The sequence below is a fragment of the Thermobia domestica genome, chromosome 7 (assembly GCF_964235325.1).
Source record: "Thermobia domestica chromosome 7, izTheDome1.hap1.1, whole genome shotgun sequence".
In the NCBI taxonomy this organism is placed as follows: Eukaryota; Metazoa; Arthropoda; class Insecta; order Zygentoma; family Lepismatidae; genus Thermobia; species Thermobia domestica.
This window is the reverse complement of record NC_137460.1, coordinates 110,220,636-110,239,783: the sequence shown is the minus strand read 5'-3', so window position 1 is coordinate 110,239,783 and position 19,148 is coordinate 110,220,636. Positions and strand designations below refer to the sequence as shown.

The 19,148-nt window shown below is 38.5% G+C and overlaps 1 protein-coding gene across 1 annotated transcript in view; it reads left to right on the top strand.

Annotated features, from left to right (window-relative positions):
• Positions 1-7,667: 7,667 nt before the first annotated feature.
• Positions 7,668-19,148, top strand: part of LOC145690334 (heat shock 70 kDa protein cognate 4-like) — a 66,871-nt gene continuing 55,390 nt past the window's right edge. The window contains exon 1 of the mRNA XM_081765124.1: positions 7,668-7,848. The gene's annotated coding sequence lies outside the window, so the exon portion shown is untranslated. The remainder of the gene's footprint in view (positions 7,849-19,148) is intronic.

The following is a 19,148-nucleotide window of genomic DNA, read 5'->3' as shown; positions in this document are numbered from 1 at the left end:
TTGTTCAATGATTTTTATTAGGAATAAAATACGTTACAGGATGATATACTGATCGTAAATATTATAGTGCAAGGAACGATTGTGTGGTAAAAGAAGAAATATAAATTTGGACAAATTAAAACAAAGGCCTGAAAAAAAAACTGTAGGATATATGAAACATATAAAACTTAGGAAAAGCCACTTCAGCAAAACGAGCAGGATTTTGTTGGGGGTAAACAGTTTAATCATATTATTATTAATTTCGCACAAATGTGCCACACATCATAGCTTGGGCGGCGATTAGGGGGACAAAGGGGGACAGTTATCCCCCCACTATTTTGAAATGACCCATTAATGTCGCTATATAGTTTCATTTGGAAATATAAAGTTTTTGTATGTATTAAGGTTCATAGAATGAAAATGAGTGTTCTGAAGTATTTTATTTGTTTGCTGACGGAGTTTCAAAATTAAGCTCTTTAGATCTTTCCCTTTGAATTTGTTCAAATTCCTCAGTTACGCTACATACATCAGGGATGGCCAACGTGTTGACTGTCAAATTCTGACAGATAGTCCGCGACAGTCACTCTACCGCCACTCATAAAACCTTGATTTCACCCTCACCCTCATGAGAGCCGCCCATGTGTGGCTGAATACTTATGCTTGCATCGTAGTTCAAGGAACATTTTGAAGTAAAAGCCTTGGATACTGTTGATAAATGACGTAAACGTCACTATCGACCGAGATCTCCATTGTAACAGTGGTTCCATTTTAGATGTTCCACAGTAAGTTATACGATGATATGTTTAGTTTCCTTTCTTTAGGACGTATGTTAAGCAAGAGCGGATCCAGGACGGACTTCTGGTGGGGGTGGTGGGTTGTAATACTGCTACTTAGAGCTACTTTTAAGAGCTCCAAACTCTGAGATGCGTTTTATTTATATATATAAAATAAAGAAGTTTCCTCTTCTGGGGAAGAGCGATCGCCCTGATCGCCCCCCTGGATCCGCCACTGACGATAAGGAAATAATTCAACAAATAGATTGAATAATTGATGCTCTGATCCTCACGAAGGAGGCTCTCTCGAGGCCTCCTCACCCTCAATTACCCTCGCCCTCAATGATATGAGGGCGAGGGTGCGGGAGGGCGAGGAAAAGTTTTGAGCACGAAGACGAGGGCGAGCGAGGATAATGGACAACTCCTATCGCGAGGACGAGGGTGCGCGAGGGCGAGGAAAAGCTTCGATGGCGAGGGTGAGGGTGCGCGAGGGCGAGGAAAAGCTTCGACGAAAACGACGAGGGTGTGCAAGGGCGAGGAGAAGCTTCGACAGCGAGGGTGAGGGTGCGCGAGGGCGAGGACAAGCTTTGATGGCGAGGGTGAGGGTGCGCGAGGGCGAGGAAAAGCTTCGACGAAGAGGGCGAGGGTGCGCGAGGGCGGGGACAAGTTTCGGCAGCGAGGGCGAGGGTGCGCGAGAACGAGGACAAGCTTCGATGACGAGGGTGAGGGTGCGCGAGGGCGAGGACAAGCTTCGATGGCGAGGGTGAGGGTGCGCGATGGCGAGGACAAGTTTCGACAGCGAGGGTGAGGGCGTGCGAGGTCGATGGACAATTCCATTCGCGAGGGCGAGGGCGCGCGAGGGCGAGGGCCAACTGCTACTGCGAGGGCGAGGGTGAGTGAGGTCGAAGTAAAATGAACATCTATGGATCATTGAATTAATCATAAGAGCCGACTGTATAAGACAGACTACATTAAATTTCAATATGGCACAAAGAAAATATGCAGCATTACTATGCAGTTTTTCAACGTAATAACTCATTCTGAAAATATTATCATAGGTCTCACAAACAATCGAGTTTTAATCCTAACTAGAACTACTGACTTGAGATGAAAGTGGCATACTTGTAGTACGTTTAAAGATATACTAAAGACTAAATGATGGGGTGTGCGCAACAGTGGTCTAACCCCGAAAAATGTGAAAATGAGATTTTCATGTAATTTTTTGTCATTTAAATTGAATTGTCTTCCCACTGAGTTAGATAAAATTCACCTAGTAAATTTTATACATATGGATATTTTAGTTCTGGGTCTCAATCTAAGGCCTAATATATTCAAATCAGGAGTCCGAACCTGAACTTCGAAATTTCGGGTGTGGATCCAGGAACCGAATATCCGGATCCGGATCCAATATTCGAAACTTCGGATCCGGATCCAAGATCCGAAATTCCGGATCCGGATTCAAGATCCAAAACTTCGGATCCGGATCCGGATCCAAGATCCGAAATTTCGGATCCGGATCCACGAACCGGATATCCGGATCCAAGATCCGAAATTTCGAATCCGGATCTTATAGGATCCGGATATCCGAGATCCGGATCCGTCTGGCCATTCCTAGTTTTAGCAGCCGTTACGCTTATTGTGCCTTCCCCCTTCGAGTTTAAAAAAACAAAAAATCAGGGGTGTATCCAAGGAGGGCCCATCGGGGCCCGGCCCCCCAAATGGTTTCCTGGCCCCCCCAAATGACCAGCTTTTAAAACATCATAGTAAAATTATCTCGCTTCATTCATTTAAAAGTAACAAAGTTTATTGACAATTAATAATTTATGGTAAAATAGTAATGAGAATTGTTTTTTTCCATACCGATCGAAAAATGGTGTAGTATCTCTTCCTTATACCGATCGAAAAATATACTACTTTTTTTGTGACAGCAGATTACACAATTTACTGCGATTTATATTTGACAGTATGAAGACAAACGTTTTAACATGGTGCTACAAATACAGCCATAAAACAAAGGTACTAAACTGATTTGTAAGTACAGTATATTTTTATATGGTTTAACAAGTGTTTTAAAATACATAGAGGATGGAAAATTTGGTGAGAAACAATGCTTTTATTCAATTTGGATTTCATTCGCTCTCTCTTTTATTTCTACTCAGTGTAATAAAATAATTGTTTTTCTTTTTTCTTTTTTTAGTCACGAATAATAAATATTTTTGTCAGGAAACCATAAAGAAATTAAGTGAAATTTCAAAGAAAATCAGTCTTGTGTAGATAGGTTCTGTATACAAGGTCTTAAATTTAAATATAAAGATAACCAAGAAAAGTTTTGTTGCTTTTTCACCCACCACCTTCGAACATTGATATGTCACCTAACCTGGAAGATCAAAAATAGTCCCCATCAGCATCGACGACCTTCTGAAAACGTTCTGGAAGGCCATGGAATCCATCGCGGTAGAACTTGGTGGGCCGTGAAACGAAGAAAGTATCAGGTGCATTTTGGACTTTTACTAGGGATTTGAACTGGCGTCCTCTAAGGTGATTGTTCAAAGAATGGAACAGGTGATAATCGGACGGTGCAATACCCGGGGAATATAGTGGTTGCAATATTGTTTCCCATCCAAGGCGGAAAATGGTGTCCTGAGTCATCTTAGCCACGTGGGACTTAGCGTTGTCCCGTAAACGAGGACACATTTGCAATTCAGAAGTGATGGCTCCAGAGTTTTGAGTTTTTGTTGAGCACAGTTCAACTGCTGACACTACACAGTTGCATTGATACTTTGACCAGCTGGTAGCAGTTCCCGATGCACGATGCACCAAACACACAGAAGGACCTTCTTCTGGTACAGTGCTGGTTTCTGCTGTTTTGAAATCGGTTCATGGGATGCTAACCAATGATGACGGCGCCGTGGAGCTTCGTATAGGACCCACTTTTTATCACATGTCAACACCCTGTCCAGAAATGGCTCCGAAACAGTAAATAAACACAGGCGACTGCCGCGTTGCCTTCTGGCCCGGAGTCAAAATATGAGAGACCCATCGACCCAACTTGTAGTGCTTCACAAGTTGATGGATGTGCTGCCGAATCGTTTCTCCACACACTGAATTGTAGTCCCAGTTTCTCTTTGTACATGTGTTGGTCTTCTGGCACGTGGTGTTTTCGGGTGTTTCGTCATCGTCCTTAAACTTGTTAAACCATCGCTGCAATGTCCGAGGCGTCACAACACCCTCACCAAAGGCCTGGCATATCTTCTCTCCCGCTACAGCGGCGTTTGACCTCCATTTGTACTCGTTCAGCATTGCTCTTATGACGCTCGGTGGATGTCCCATGTTCCCTCTGTCTTTACGCAAGTTCACTGTGTATCTGAATTGCCACAACCAGGTAGTATGTTGGATATATCCACACCAACAACTGACGTTGGCCTTATCTCCACTCGCATCCAACTCACGGTGTGAGGTCCAATTGAACACAGACTTCCACGAAAAGGGACAGAACTTTCTTGGTTACCTTTATAGTTATGCACAAAAGTATAGCGTTTGGTCCCGGGCAGTAGTTCTTGATTAAGCATAATAAAAACTATCTTGAATATAATTTATGGATAATAATAATAATAATAATAATAATAATAATAATAATAATAATAATATTAATAATAATAATAATAATAATAATAATAATAATAATAATAATAATAATAATAATAATAATAATAATAATAATAATAATAATAATAATAATAAGCTAAAATAGTGTTTTTAGTTTTCCTTAAGAAAACCAAAATTTTCCTTTCTTTCAGGCCTCAAAAACACTAGCAGCAACATTTTTTTTTGGCTTTGTACATTGTAGCTGCCCCCCCCCTCAAAAACGACGGGCCCCCCCTACACAAACCTGCTGGCTACACCCATGCAAAAAATAGCCATTAAAAGCTAATTAAATACTTTATAAGGAAAAGAGAAGTTACGAAAATTATTTTTGTATCGTCGGTAAATATTTAACATTCTTTAAGATAAACTACAGTAGTGAAATCTGTTCTGCTTAAGGGGGTAAGTACGCAGAAGTAAAAACCCATAAGCAACCACAGTACAGACTTAACTCTTGGGACGAGCTATAGGTCTGCATTCAAAAGTTAGAATTCAAGAAGAAATGGAACTTCCTAAAGTGTCTGGGACAGCCAGCTCCACGGCTCCTTGTGTTCGGGTGCTGCGATGTATTTTGTCACGGTTTATTTCACGTTCCTCCCCCCCCCCCAAATTAAAAGCGTGAAACAAAACATCACAGCACACGTTATTCCGAACACGAATGTCCCTACCATTTCCGATATCCCACCGAAGTATTCTGTGTCCATTGCTGTCATATGTGACCTCCTTTAAGCTGATATGGAGCGCCATCCACGGTTTCTCAAATTCGAAAGAGTGCGTGTTGAAGTTTAGCTTTCTCACGATTTTGGGCAGCCCTTGTTCTGAAACTATGCACTATTCTCCACAGGTCCATATGCAGGGGTGGATGTAGAAGATAAAAACTGGGGGAGGATAGCCAGAACCCAAATTATGAGAGGTATATCATGAGTTTATTAAAAACTTCCAAAAATATATAAATAATAGCTTCAACTAGTTTTCAAAACTGGGGGGGGGGGCATAGACCCCGGCCCCAACTATACCCGTCTCTGTACCATATGAACATTTCTCTTATTTTGATGGAAGGAATTGCCTCTTACAGTTTGTCGGTATAGTTGATTAACATGCTGCTATATATATACACGCTTATTTGTTTTTTGTGAACGTCGGAACATCAGGATCACAAAGCAACATACTGCACAGGCCCGTATCCACCGGGGCTACGGGGCCGCCCCCCTAAACTTTGGCTGGCTCCCCTAAAAGTTTCACGGTAGGCTTGCAAATGAACTATAATATGGTGATGAAGTATAATATGATTGGGTCGGGCTCCCGCTAACTTCTACCGGCCCCCCTCCCTAAATTTTTGAGCTGGCTACGGGCCTGATAGGCCTACTGCATATGAAAATAATCCATGTGTAGTGTATTACTACTGCACTAAGGGGGATTAAATCGGGTCAGCCCCCCACTCACTCTAGCTACACCACTGTTGTAAAGCATCTATCAAGACAAATGAATTATCTTTCCGGAAGTCCATAGATACAGACAGCGTAAGCAGACCTACCTCAATTTTCGTTCTGTATTTCAAACCCGCAGGTAGTAAATAATAATAATAATAATAATAATAATAATAATAATAATAATAATAATAATAATAATAATAATAATATAATAATAATAATAATAATAATAATAATAATAATAATAATAATAATAATAATAATAATAATAATAATAATAATAATAATAATAATAATAAAGCTACTTTGTGCTAGGGTCAGTAGAAGCATACAATAGTGAATTATCATTCCATCGCCACAAACATGTGACAGAATGATCACAACATGCTTGTAAAATGCGGGGAATTCCCGAACGGAGCTACAAAGGAAGAAGTTGCTATCGCATCTGTAACTCAGGCCAACATATAATCAGCGTTGCCAACGTGCACGATACTTATCGGATCACACAATAATTTTGACTCCCTTTCAAAGTACAAGTAATCCTGTATAATAATGGAAAATTATATTATAATTTAAGAAATCCGGGCAAGATGCAAAATTAATATTCCTGGAGATATATCAAAATTTTAAGAAACCTTATTCATTATATCAAGAATAGATTGGAATTTCGGAAACTATGTCATAGATTTCTTGTAAATATTATAAGGGCACAAGGGTGCCCATGTTATGGTTTCCAAGGAGGGGGCAAGTATAAGCGACATTTCAAATATAGTTTCAAATTTTGCTGTAACTAATGTAAAAATTCTATTGGGTTTTCGATATTCCCAAGTATAATTTCCTTTTAGGGAGGGGCGACTGTCCCCCTTGCCCTCCTGATGGGCGCCCTTGTAAGGGCAACTTCTCTGAAAGGTAATTAATACAAGTGCAGTAAAAATTAATAAAGCAGTAACTAGATTTTTAAAAAATTATATGTTACGTTACGTTTTACGTTTGTGGTATTTTAAAATCATAAGAGCAACTTATTATAATACCGTTGTTGGTTTTAGGTGTTATCAAAATCATGTCAATATATACCGGTTATTTCTGAGTGCCTGATTGGATTTTAGCTCCCCTTTTCAACAGCGAGGCTACATGAGACGTGATCTACTACTTAGATTTAAACCTAAACTATAGTTCTGTTTCATACAACAGAACGGGAAAAACACGCGTTAGGAACTCGGTCACGAAATTATGGATACTTGAGGTAGGGAGTTTCCATATTAGTAATAAATTGAATTCTGATCTCGTCTTCTATACAGATTGCTAAGTTACGTAGATAGGTACGTACGTACGTGATAGGAATATATTTTGTGAGGGGTCTAAAGCTTCTGGGGGTTAAAAATTCAATATGAGAATAAATTAGGCCTATCGTAAAATTAGGCCTATCATTAAATTCGTAAAATCACCCCTAAAATAATTAGACTACAGGAAAGCCGGAATTTCAGGAGGTGGAAGTACTACATGGACCCACCCCTGCGTACATTTCTGTACATACGCATACACAATTTATTATTATTATTATTATTATAATTATTATTATTATTATTATTATTATTATTATTATTAGTAGTAGTAGTAGTAGTAGTAGTAGTAGTAGTAGTAGTAGTAGTAGTATAGTAGTAGTAGTAGTAGTAGTAGTAATAGTAATACAGCAATACTTGATATTGCGGCTGGAAACAAGAGGCACGGTAATTTTACGAGACGAGAGAAACGTAGAATGTACGATAATCCCTGTTGAACCGGTTGGCGACACTGCTTAGAATCATCCTTGACTTTTGCCAGCGCCACAAACCGGCGACGAGGAGAAGGGGAGTTTGGTTATGGTTACGATAGCTTGTGACGGCTGGTTGTTGAGGATGTGATATGATTGTTCTTCTCATAGTGAAAGAAATGAAGTGAAAAAGGTGTACACTAGATATATATTTTACGTGTGTGTGTTTCCTGTTGATAACATCTAAGCTGAAATAGCGACAGATAGTAATTTGGTAAGTTTTTTTATTTTGTTTGTAGTTTTCTAATCATATCAATTAGTGGTGTCCATATTCCAAGGCTGGCTCGACGTGCATTTGAACTGGGCGGCAAGGTTTGAGGGGCGGCAAAATCTGTCATGACTATATTATTTAAAATAAATATTTCTTGTTCGAAACAGACTTCATGATGATGCTAGTTAAAAATACTAAGCTGACCTTCCATTTGAAAAAAATGAAATTAAATCTTTAAGTTTTACGTCTTACGGTTATACCGGTTAGGCTAAAGCAGACAGTGAAGATGAGAAATGAATGAAAGAAGTGGGAGGAAACGGAAGAACCCACGAGCACGATGTTTGTCCACCACAAAGTCCACACGGCGCGAGCTGGAATCGAACCAGGGATCCCAAGCACCTGAGGTAAACGCAACCTTCCATTTGAATACTACATATAAGTTATGTTTAGGGCGCATTAGTGTAAGGACACATGGATTGTGCTAAAGCAAATGATCAAACAAATTTCAGCATGAATTGCTTGATTTGTGTCAAATATTAGAATTAAATTTTCGAACAGAAGCGAACATCTGTTCCATTTAGTTAGTTATCACAGTTTTGATATGACAGCTAATCTTGTCTTTGTCACAAACAAGTTCCTTATCATTGAAGGTCGAAACAAGTTTTTTTAAAAAAAAGAAAAAAAGAATTAACAGATGTAGAAAGAAAATCAAGAAACAAAGGTAAAAGAGCTAGTTGCACTGGAATTGCAAACTGATATATTGAAATTGAAACGTGATATTGAATTCTATAAAAAGGATTACCAGCCATTGTATGGAGGGATGACAAACTGCCTAGGGTCGGCCCTGTCTTAATTTTTTCGATCGTAATTTATACGGTTACGAGCAAAATTATGCTAACTTCACATTAATCGTTGCGGAACCGTTTCGAAGAATAAAAGATGATCAATCTGAAATGTGTCATGTTTCGGAATATTCTCTGGAGCATGGTGGCTTAGTGATAGGAGGACGCTCATCTGGTGAGGGTATCCCTCGTTCGGTTCCAAGCCATGCCAGTTTGTGATGGAGAACTTTGTGCTCGTGGGTTTTACCAGGATTCTCCCGTTCTCTTCGATATTCTCATTACACCAGCGTAGTTCAAACATGTTTTCGCTATACAAGATAAATCTGGCAACTCTTAAGCCGAATGCATTTTTTTAAAAAAAAATCTTGTACTACAGGTTTGTCGAGCTATGAGTAAGAAGTAGTAGTACTATTACGTGTACACCTCGTGAAGGAGTTTGGTTTGTATGGTGTGATATTTTCTCAATTATTATTTAACGCGGAAGTGGTAGTTGATTTATGTCTCTTACGGTTTTAGTATAGATATGCTTAATTGAATACAGAAAACCCCTTTTACTATCTGTTATCGTTCTCACTCTATAACAGTCAATGTTAAAACTGTAAGTGGTTGCTTTGAAAGGGAGTTTAAAGAGAGAAGGTGGTATCTCCTCTTAGAAAGCTAAATCGATCCCGTAAAAGTGCTTTCCCTATATGTTAGCATTTTTGCTCTATGTACAGCAATATTGAAATGGAAGTAGTAGATTTCTACAATTTTCGATTTTAGTAAAGACTTAAGGCTGGAAATAAAATGTGTTTTTGAGATGCTTACTCGATTACAGGAAACCGTTTCTCGTTTTCTATTAACCGTTTCTACTCCACAGCAATCAACCTTAAAACCGGAAGTGGTTTATTTTCCACCACTTTCTCTTTCAGTAGAGAATGGGGACCGCGGTGGTTCAGTGGTGGAGCGTTCACCTCAAGTGCATGGGATTCCGGGTTCAAACCCTGCTCCTGCCAAGTGAACTTTGCGGTGAACAAACACCGTGTGCGTGGGTTTCCTCGGATTTCTTCCGTTTCCCCTCACTTTCTTCATTCCATCATTTCATTCATTTCCCATCAACACCGTCTCATTTAGCCTAGCCGGCATAAAGTGGGACGTAAAACTGTAAGATTTCAGTTGAGAGATTAGAGATCGAATATATTTTTGGAATTCAATTGATTACAAAAAATGTTTTTTTCTATCAAGAACAGTTTGCTTTGAATAGGGGTTAAGAGAGAAGATGGTACCTATTCTCAAAACGGTAGCTAAATCGATTAACAAAAAATAAATAAATAAATAAATAAATAAATAAAAACGCTGTTATCGTTTTTGCTCTATATAAATAAATATTTAAACCGGAAGTGGAAGTAGATTTCTACTACTTTCAGTAAGAGTTAAAAATAGAGATATAATTCATTCCTGGGACGTTTAAACAAATCGCAGAAAACCGCATTTCTCTTGTCTATTACCATTTGGTAGAGTTCTGTAACAATCAACGTTAAAACCGGAAACGATTAATTTCCACCACCTCTGGTTTCAGTTTCGGCTTTGAAAGAGAACTCAGTTCCTAGTTTCTGAGCCTGTACATTTTCATCAAATTGATTATGATTAGTCAAGAAGTTCTTCAGATATTTTGTCTCCCGGACGGGCAGGATAAATATACAGGCCTGTGTATAAAGGAGTTTCGGTAAACCAAACCTCTTAAAAATTGTAGTAAATGCATTTGCTAAACAGCAAGTAAACCAGTTGCTTTTATATGCAAGCATGAACTCGAAACAAATATGAAAAAAAAAAAAAAGCGAAATAAATGCTCGAAACGAGAAGCAAATACTTATAAAATTCGAAAGTTCGATGTGAATAGCGTAACGTACTGGAAGAATGGTACAAGTAGTGCATTAACGTCACGTTACAAAGAGGATTTGAGACAGGGATTGACGTCTTGCACTTTATCGTAGAATAAATATTCTCTCTCATGGACAGTTTCATTACTCTTGTTTTGTTTCTACCGGTTATCTTTTTTAGTCTACATTTCATTCCCCCCCCCCTCCCACCATATTGGGTTGCAACTGCGTTCGTGAACATTTCTTGAGAGGAATTCAGCAACACTTTCACTGCGGCTTGCTTTTCTTTTTCGCATCGGGTAGCTGTGGCTTTTCTAAACATTCCCGGTATATTTTGAGTTTCTGTTACTAAGAGCATCGTCACATCATTTTGCCACCCTATTTGTTCGTTGTCACATTCCGATTCCATTTCCACAATTACGACTAGCACATGGCACACAAGTAGTGATATAGACCGCCACTCCTTAGTTCCTCGAATTCGAAATAACGCGTGGCTCGTTCCATCTCAATTCAGGCAGGTATATGCAAAATTGACTAGGTGACCATCTCCGATTTTTTTGAAAAAAAAAAAAATATATATATATATATATATATATATATATATATATATATATATATATATATATATATATATATATATATATATATATATATATATATATATATATATATATATATATGTATATATTTGGTAAGCCTGTTGGAGTTATGAAACCTACAAAGAGGATTTTCCCAGGAAAAATTTTGTCTTCGAGTTATGGGCTAATGAAATTCGGACGAAAATCACTATTTTTTAGAAGAAAGTGGATGAGCAAAATCTTGAAAGACACGTAATTCAGTAACTACTTGTGATATTTGGATGATTCTTTTTATTTATTTATTTAGAAGTGCTCAGAATACATTTGTCGTTCTGATATAAAAAAACTCGAATTACAGTCCAAGAAGAGTATTTTGTAAACACCGGAAAACTTAGTAACAAAGTAAAATGCAAGAATTTTGACATTTATTTTCCGTATGAAAGAATAACCGTATTATTGTGACACAATATAATACTCCTTCTGGGATCCCTATAGATAATTTTGTTTCCCATCTACGATGGCACATGGGAGAGAAAACGTGAGTGGAAGTATGATAAAACGTCATTTTCGCCTGAAATTAGGACGGATTTTCTCCAAAAGGCCATTCTTAAAAAATCTGCCCGAACGATCTTTCATTGTTCCCTATGTGAATCATGCAAAAGAAATAGAGATATTTGTGTATTAAATTTTTCGCAAATTTTTAAAATATTGTGTTGCACAGGGGCCGGGTATGCAACCACGCTTGGCATGGTAGTTCCTTTTTCTTTTTTAATTTTTATCTAAATGCCAAATGGGAGCTATTCCAGAGCGTTTTAAGTACTGCAAAACACTTGCATCATACCTAGGTACATGTTGCGCAATTCTATGCAATTACTCAGTATCATGGTTGCATATATTACAGGCGTCAATGCTATGCGAGGTTGCATACCCGGCCCCTGTGCAACACATTATTTTAAAAATTTACAAAAAATTTAATACACAAAATCTCCATTTCTGTTTGCATGATTCACATAGGGAGCAATGAAAGATCGTTCGGGCAGATTTTCAGATTTTTTTAAGAATGGCCTTTTGGAGAAAATTCGTTCTAATTTCAGGCGAAAATGACATTTTATCATACTTTCACTCACGTTTTCTCTCCCATGTGCCATCATAGATGGGAAACAAAATTATCTAAAGAGATCCCAGAAGGAGTATTATATTGTGTCACAATAATACGGTTATTCTTTCATACGGAAAATAAATGTCAAAATTCTTGCATTTTACTTTGTTACTAAGTTTTCCGGTGTTTACAAAATACTCTTGTTGGACTGTAATTCGTGTCTTTTATATCAGAACCTCAAATGTAATCTGAGCACTTTTAAATGAAAAAAAATCATCCAAATATCACAAGTAGTTACTGAACTACGTGTCTTTCAAAATTATGCTCATTCACTTTTGTATTACAAATAGTGATTTTCGTCCGAATTTCGTTAGCCCATAACTCGAAGACAAAATTTTTCTGGGAAAATCCTTTTTGCAGGTTTCATATCTCCAACAGAACTACCAAATATACTTTTTTCAAAAAAATCGGAGATGGTCACCTGCCCCCCCCCCCCCTGCCTGAATGGAGATGGAATGGGCTGCGTGTTGAAATACAGGTTGTTCACTCTTTTGAACGGCCCTAGCTCTGAAACTATTGAGTTTTTCCCACAGGTCAATATGAACTTTTTCTCGTACTTTAATGTGAGGAGCGTTCTCCTAAAGTTTGTCGGTATAATTCATTAACACTCTGTATAGTTGTAGTTATAATGGTGTTTTTGTATATTCATAAATTTCAAATGATAATTTTCTTTCATGAAATCTACTATAGGCCTACTTCTTGAATAGTTATTGCTCACTTTTTACTAAACTACTTTCGTCGTTAAACGTTAGGGTAAAGCCATGCCGAAGATACCTCGCGGTCGCTGCCTCGGTGATGGCACAAACATGGATTCAAATGGGTGAGCGCATGCCGAAGATATACGCTACATCGTGACCTAGAGGTCGACCGCGATGGCAAATTAGTGGTCGCGATGTTAAACAATCGAGTTTGTTTTTACATCGATGTTCAGTGAAAACATCACAGTGACTTGTGTTCTCATTGATTGCCTTAGGACTCGAAGCGCTGCATGGAATAAAAATCTTCGTTTGTTCAGAATTTAGTATGCAGAGGATTGTGTGTGTCTATGCTCGAGAGGTTTTGCTGCAGTTTTAAATTTGATTATAAAACTCATATTAATAGAACTAGGAGGATGAGATAAGAGGCAGAAACATCGTAATAGGCATGGTTTGAATAGAGAATGGAAGAAAATAGCAACTCAAATGGAAATGTGAAGTACGTTTTCATATTTATTTGAGAATTATACTGTAGCTTATTATTATATAAGGCTGTATGTAATATATAATATACGGGGAGGAGGCTTTCGGGCTGAAGCCCCCAAATTCCGGAATTTCTAAAGAAAAAAGCTAGTGTCAATCATATCTATGCTTAAAAACTTCAAGCCCCCTCCCCCCAATTCCGAGATCAATAAAAGAATATTCTGAATTCGTTACTGATTTAAGATAGATAAATAGCTGTGTAAACAGGCATGTATCAATAGGGAGGCAGTGTCAGATAATGGAATTGCAGTGACGATAATGGATTAGTGAAGTTAATACCTCCTCCATCCCGAAACCTGAAGCTATACCTGTTTTTGATTTTATTGGAAAATGATTTTCTCGCTCGGGTGCTGAAAGAGGGTACTTCTTCAACGAAAATTGAAGAAAGGTAAAAGCTTTTGATTTATTAATAGGGATGAACACAAGATGAAACAAATATTTTTGCAAAATACAAGACAAGACTTCGGCCTTTCTATTGTCTCGTCTCACATCCATACTTGTTTATAAACTGTTTTGTTGTTTCCATTTCAAAATGTGGTTTCGCAGTGATTTTTGTGATACGAAGCAGTATCATAGGTCAGTGAAGACTTTCAAAATAATAATAATAATAATAATAATAAATTCTCTCACGCATCACAGCAATCTTTCTTCTCAAACTGAGAACTTACAGCGAGGACGCGACCTCTTCGTTATGTGGTCCCTTCATCCATCGCGACTTAGACATCGAGGTAGCAACCACGAGTGAAACCTCGACCTCGAGGCATCTTCGGCATGTCTTTACGCTTAACCTAGTACCTCTATAAATAATTCTTTGTGATTAGAAAACACACAGCGTCCAGCGACTTGTACTTTTTCTTTCCTTTCGAATGACCGATTTTTTTTTATTTATTATATGTTTTTTTTTTCAGAATGCAGTAATGATTTGTGTGTGTGTGTGTCTGTGTGTTATAATGTGGAAATAAAGTTGAAACGGACTATTTCTTCCCGGAAAGAAAACTTAAAATAAATAAATAAATAAAATAAAATGTCCGAGTCTGCCTCTCCAAGGCTCTAGGAAGGGAACTGGAGAACCTCAATGCCCGGGAAAGTTTTCCTTCTTTCCTTTCTGTCGGTGATAAAGACAAGAAAAGGAAAAAAATATTCATCAGGAGCACTGGCGCAAATCTCGGGTGATGAGGGCTCATGTTCGTCCAATCTTGAAACTGGGGGGACTATCCCCAATAATTCGATTTGAGGAGAAATGTGCTGATTTGTGTCCTACTGCCATAAATGAAAGTGAGATGAAATTGATGTCCCTTGGTGTATAATATACAATAGGTTCACCTCAGGAATCAGATTCATCCCTCCTCTCCCCAGAATAAGCTTCAAATCTGCCACCTGCCAATGAAGACACCTATGCTGCCCTGATCGTGCCTACAGCATTGTTTTTCTTCATAAATATTTTGAACATTGCTTTAAAAAAAGGAGAGAGAGATTATGTGAACAGTCTTTAGTCGTACCCGTCCCCGCCAATATTGAAGACAGATTTGCGCCGATGAGCAGGAGGAGGAAAACAGTAGATTTCAAGAGAAGAAACAAATGTGCACGAAAATGGGAAAGAAGGACGGAAAGAAGTTTTGTGATAAGAAAGGAGCAAAGCATAACGAGGAAATCTTTCTTTTTCTTTCTTTCTGAGAGGCTTGCAGTATATAGTCACGTGAGACAAATTGAATCATTTATTTGCTTTGATCACATTAAGTACGAACACGAAGTTAAAGGTACAGCTTATTCATACAGATCGAAGCAAATGCTCATGCCTCGAACTTTTGTTTCAATGCACATGCTTTTACCTCATGCTCATACTTTCTAGCATTTGCATTGTTTTATTCGTACGCTCAATGTCTCTGATCCCCCAGAAATTAAACCTTTGCAATCCATCTCCTTTAGCTTAACAGAATATATGCCAGGGACGTAAAACTATAATTTTACATCCGTATTTGTATTCTTCTCGTTACTTTGGAGCGACAACAGGGAGATAAAGTATGGTGATCATCTAAAAAAAAATCAGATTTCAACGGATATGAACGTTTCATGGCCTCTACATGCCGAAAAACAGTTATTTCTGAATAGTCTGGCCCTCTTTCCAATGTGTGTACAGAGGTTGTTCAGCCTACGATTGACCGATTTCATTCCTTCCCCCTACCTGGCAGAATGGACTCACCCGACGTGGCTCGTAGCGTCCTGTAGTGTTGTGCAGTGGCTTCCTGGGAACGGAGTTGTTTTTCCGCGCGGACGACAATAACGCACAAAACAGGACCATTGTTGTGAGTGCTGTGTTAAATTTGTTTCCAGGTGTGTGGGTTTTCACTCTGTGACCAAAATGCCGCACAAACTAAGCCGGTTTTGGGAAGGCTATGTTGCAGCCCTTTATGACGCCCAGTTTAGTGTTTCTGTCATTAGAAAACAGTGCAAGAAGAATGGTTGCAACATCAGTTTAAGTGGAATAAAAGATGGTATTAAAAAGTACAAGGGCAACGAAGCTCCACCATTTGGATCACCAACGAAGTTGCCTAGGAAGCGGGAATGCACCAAGGCCACCTCCATCATGCAGAGGAAACTTCGCAAAATGACAATGCAAGAAAATCCGCAGACACAAAGGTGTATGGCTAATCGTCTTTGTGTCTTTGGGAACTGTGATCCGGACGATACACCATCAACTCAAGCTGGAAAAAGTCATGAAAGCTCGCGGCCATCTTCTCACGGATGCCCACCAAAAGGAACGGAAGTGTAACACCCGGAAGCTGTACGAACGGCATCCGGCAAAACAAAGGTGGATGTACGTAGTAACGTTCGATGAAGCATGGGTTTACCTTTCCGACTGCGACAAACCGAGAGCCATCATGTACCAAAAGAAAGACGCCAGGAACTTTAGATGGTGGGTCCGTGTCTGTAAAGAATCCTTCCCAAAAGGGTTCATGGTTGTTACTGGCTACTGTTACCGAGATAAACTGAAGATTCGTAAGGTGGCGAAGAACTGCAAAATAAATTCGCAGTATTTTCAGGAGCAGATCATGCGGCCGATCTACGAGCATGAGAATGTACGGAAATGACGCCAATCTGGTGCGCATTCACATGGACAAGCCTCACCACATACCTCACGATCGTCCCTCGCATTCTACAGGGAGATGGAGGAGGCAAGTGGTATACAGTTGGGTATCAGGTCAGATGCTCAAGTGTGTTTTGCTCAACTTTTAAAATGTGGGACATTTGCTCAAGTGTCTTATCTTGCTATTGATCATGAACTGGAAATCCATCACAGGCGCGAAAATATTGGCTAATGGCCAGAACGGGGGTTGAGATTTTCATATATGATAAAATATGTGCAGGGTTGCCACAAGTTAGATATCATATTTTCCATATTACGAAGGCAAAACATTGTATCTGAGCAATTCAAGGTACAAACTGGATTTCTTTTATTGCTTAAAAGATTTAAGAAAAAGAGAATAATTAATTACAAACGATACACAGTATGTACGAATTCTTAAATAAATAACATTAATTTCTCAGGTTATGTACAGTATAATTCAAATGAGCTGTATTGAAGGAGATTATATTAAATGTTCCATTGTTTGAAACAAAATGTTTTATGCGTAGAGTATAACAACGATTAAGAATAGTAGGCCTATTAGCCAAGAGAAGAGATTTAAGGCTGTTTCGTCTTAAAAAGGAGGCTTGAAAGTGTTGTCTTTAAAAATGAGTTTTTGGAAGAGTTCGGTGTCATCTCAAAAATTCTCTCTCGACATTATGTTGGGTAACACTAATTCCATAATCTATATAGTACTATTATATACAAGAATGGAAGTGATTCTCTTATCATCGCCTAGATCATGCTTCTTTAGGTAAAAATAAACTGAAATTTTTGACAGAATATTCCTCGGGTGTACTCCACTAGCGCACAAAGAAATGAAATAAAGTGCTTATTAGGGTGTATCGAAAAAAACTTTTTTTCGAAATCCGGTTACGGCTAGAGCGGATTTTTGGCCAAATGGCATCAATAAAACGTATAAAAAATCTCAACTCGATCAGACAACTCCTTCTGCTGCCGAGTAGAGTCCAAATATTAGAAAAATCAACAAAAGATTCAATTTTCAACTGATTTTCCAAAAAAATATTTTTTAAATATTTCCTATATTTTCGGTCTTTTAAACTATTGAAATAGCATTGGAAAGGAGAAATAAATACATAAAACAAATTTATTAGGGTTATTTCTGTACACCACAAGCATAAAAACCTAGTTAATTATTTGTAAAAATGCACTGATTTTCTGGCGTATCGTACAATTAAATTTTAATATAAAATTATTGAAGTCTCTTGAAAAACGAAGAACTAGATCACCTGCCGTCCACCTCTCAGGGAACGCCTCTTCTCTTGTACTTGCCCAGCTGAAAGGATCGGTCTTATCAGTCGCCAGTAGTCAACCAGCTGTGTCAAACGTGATTGTCGCTGCTTGAATTATTTATTAGTGCTGTAGGAAATTTTAACTAAATAATTTGTTTTCGTGTGAAGTGCAGTATGTAGAAGTGAGAACAGTGTTTCAGTTGTGTTAAGTACTTTTTATTAGGAAGAGAGTGACAGATACGCTGACGTTATGGCATCGACAAGTTTGTTACGGTCTGACGTTAGGAATAGCATTATTGGGACACCCAAGGAATTGGGTAGAACACAGCTACCAACCGTTGAAATGTATTGAGACAATACCTATGGGAGCGAGAAGAAAAAATTAGAATTTTGGGATCCCGGAAAGAGCCTTCAACAAAGGATTTATCTTCTATCGTCGCCAGGAAGATTGTAGAAAATTGAGATTACGCCTCAATCTTGTGGTTCTTTGATCTAGAAGAAAAGGCGCCTCTAGCACTGGTACTTTCCTTCCTTTTTCGCAGTTGCAGGCAAGAGGATCGGAAAACTTACAAAAGGCTATATCAAATGAAATATTTTTGGCAGACTGTTGAAAATCAGCAATTCGTTTCGCAGAAGTTTGGAAACCGGACTTTGCTGAGTTTTGCAAGTCACGGACAATATTATGGTACTTTAATATCATTGCAACAATCCTTCTTGCACTGAAAATTGCTTCGCCGCTGATTGAGGCGTAATCTCAATTTTCTACAATCTTCCTGGCGACGATAGAAGATAAATCCTTTGTTGAAGGCTCTTTCCGGGATCCCGAAATTCTCATTTTTTCTTCTCGCTCCCATAGGTATTGTCTCAATACATTTCAACGGTTGGTAGCTGTGTTCTACCCAATTCCTTGGGTGTCCCAATAATGCTATTCCTAACGACAGACCGTAACAAACTTGTCGATGCCATACGTCAGCGTATCTGTCACTCTCTTCCTAATAAAAAGTACTTAACACAACTGAAACACTGTTCTCACTTCTACATACTGCACTTCACACGTAAACAAATTATTTAGTTAAAATTTCCTACAGCACTAATAAATAACTCAAGCAGCGACAATCACGTTCGACACAGCTGGTTGACTACTGGCGACTGATAAAACCGATCCTTTCAGCTGGGCAAGTACAAGAGAAGAGGCGTTCGGGGAGAGGTGGGCGGCAGGTGATCTAGTGTGATAAGCAGATACATACGGC